Consider the following 3,094-nt stretch of genomic DNA (forward strand, 5'->3'; position numbering starts at 1 on the left):
GACCAGGTTTGCTGTTCTGATAGAGCCTGGTGGAACTCCTGAGACTATAGCTCCTAGCTGTCCTTCAAGTCTGGAATTGAACCCACTCTTGTGGCTTCCAGCCAAACAAAAGACAGGCTTATGAGCTGAACATTTACGTTAGGTGATACACTCCTTGGAGAGATCAATCATGGGACAGTAGAGGGGCTGTATATGGACAGGGAGACAGCTCGGGGGACAGGAGTGCATGGGAGGGATGGACACAGGGAAGAGGTTAGTATGGAGAGGAAGTGGGAAGAGAGCTCTTGCATTGTGGGAAATTGCAGTCAATGTCATGAGACAAAGTGCATGTGCACTGCTGTATGGAAAATGAATTTGCTCTGTAAACTTTCACCCAAATAACAATAAAAATAATAATAATAAAAAGAGATGTAGTTGTGAGTGGACTACGAAGTTAACAGTCCCAACTACATTGCTATAATATAACACTTAGTGTGACTAGCTTTTTGGTCTATGGTATGCTTTCTGCTTGGAACCCAGTCTTAGCTTGCTTCAAAGTTGATCTTCAAAATGCCAAAGTCTAGGTACAATTATGCTGAATATGGTTGGACCAGCTACAGTCTGCATATAAAATTCTATTCATGTAGCCCAAACTTGTGTAATTTTTGTTGTTATTACTGTATTTTCAGACTTACCACATTTGCCATCAGATTTACCAGTTCCTTTCAACATATACTAAATGGCCTTTATGTCTCTTCTCCAGCTTACAGTGGACATCTGAGTTTAGAATTTTGTATTGATGCCAGATAAATTTCATTTTATTAGTTTTGCTGCATTTCTAGACTATTTATATACTTTTTAAATTTTGATTAAGACATTTGAATATTAGCTGTATCTTAAAGTTTATATCATCCAAACCTGTGTTAGTTTTCTAGGATGGCCATAACGAAGTATCACAGTACTGGATGCTAGAAGTCCCACTTCAGCGTGTCACCAGGGGCATATTCTTTCCAAAGTCTTTAGAAAAAGATTTGTCGCTGTCTCTTCCAGTATGGTTTGTGGCAGCATCATTCCAATCATCTGCCTCCATCACCATCTTCCCTCTGTGTGTCTTTGTGTCTCTTTTCCTCTTTTATATGGACATTAGCCATATTGTATTAAAGCTCACCCTATTCCAGTGGAACCTCATGCTAACTTACTTAATGACATCTTCAGAGATCTTATTTCCAAAAGCCATCTTCACAACTTTAACCCAAATCACAATAAAAATTAAAAAAAAGAAAAAGAAAAAAGTCACATTCACAGGTACTTCAAAAGGACAAAGAGGTGGCATCTTCTGGGTCTCCTGTAACTTCACAAGAGGAAGAAAGAATCACCATCAGCAACCCAAGGTTTATTCCTATGAGTCCGGACATGCCACCACCCTCTAGCCATTTTACCAACTCTGACAACAAGCGTCCCTCCCATGCACTCACTACATCTCTGCTGGGTTCAATAATTCATGGTAATGGCCACACAGAACTCACAGAAAAAACTCATGATTATGAGGTTTATTAGGGATGTTGTTGTTGTTGTTAGGTGCTATCCATTTTGTCTCCAATTCATAGCAACTCTATGCACAACAGAACTAAACACTGCATGGTTCTGCACCAGCTCCATGAGCCTTGCAATACTTGAACCCATCACTGCAGCCACTGTTTCAATCCATCTCATTGAGGACCTTCTCTTCTTTTGTCAACCCTCTACCTTACCAACCATGACATCTTTTTCCAGAGAATGGTCTCTTTTGACAACATGATCAAAGTAGGTGAGATGAAGTCTGGCCATTCTCGTTTCCATAGAGCATTCCACCTGCACTTCTTCCAGGACAGATTTTTGGTTCTTTTAGCAGTCCATGTACTTTCAGCATTCTTTGCCAGCACCACAACTCAAAAGCATCTCAAACTCTTCTTTGGTTTTCCTTATTCCTTGTCCAGCTCTCACATGCATATGAAGCAATTGAAAATACTATGGCTTGTGTCAGGCACACTTTAGTCCTCAAGGAGACATTTTTCCTCCTCAGGACTCGAAAGAAGTCCTTAGCAGCTGATTTGCCCAGTGGTATACATCATCTGATGTCCTGACTGCTGCTTCCATTGGCGTCGATTGTAGAACCAAGCAATGTAAAGTCTTTGACAACTTCAATCTTTCTCCATTTATCATGATGCTGCTTATTGGTCCAGTTGTGAGGATTTTTGTTTTCTTTATATTGAGATGTAATCCATACTGCAGACTGTAGTCTCCAATTTTCATCAGTAAGTGCTTCAAGTCATCCTCACCTCTAGCAAGCAAAGTTGTGTCGTCAGCATGTCACAGGTTATTAATGATTCTTCCTCCAATCCTGATGCAACATTCTTTTTCATATAGTCCAGCTTCTTGGATTATTTGCTTAGTATACATATTGAATCCCATAACCAGTGAGGTGGGAAGTAGGGAGAGGACAGAAAAGGCAAAGGGGACTGGAACAGATCAAGGAGTCAGCCACAGGGATCCAGGTAAGGGTGGTTGGAGGGGTTTCCAACAGCTAAGGGAGACAAACTTGTCTGTTGGTTTGTCCTACTGTGGTGACGTGTTACTGTGAGTCTTGTGGCTGTGCCTCTGGTGTTTCAAACCCAGTGGGGTGCACATGGTGCACAGGTATCAGCCCAGCTTACAGACTGAGACAGACTAGGAAGAAGGAGGAGGCCATCCACTTCTCAAAGAATTGGCCAGGGAAAACCTTATGAATAGCAGAGAAACACTGTCTGATACGTTACTGCACAACTTTATGAATAGTCCGGAAATATTGTCCAATACAGAGAAGGAAGATGAATCACTTAGCTTAAAAAGCTCTCAAAGTAGGACTGGGAAAGAGCTGCATTATCAAACTAAAATCAGCCTTACTCATACAGATAAGGTAAAGCTTTTGAGACCTCCATTTGCTGACATGGCACCACTCAAATTGAGGAGAAACAGTGGCAAACATCCATTAATAATCGGAACATGAAATGTACAAAGTATGACTCTAGAAAAATTGGAAGTTGTCAAAAATGAAATGGAACGCATAAAGATTGATATCATAGGCATTAATAAGCTG

The sequence above is a fragment of the Orycteropus afer genome, unplaced genomic scaffold (genome assembly GCF_000298275.1).
Source record: "Orycteropus afer afer isolate SDZICR_OR568_19922 unplaced genomic scaffold, OryAfe1.0 scaffold00396, whole genome shotgun sequence".
Taxonomy (NCBI): Eukaryota; Metazoa; Chordata; class Mammalia; order Tubulidentata; family Orycteropodidae; genus Orycteropus; species Orycteropus afer.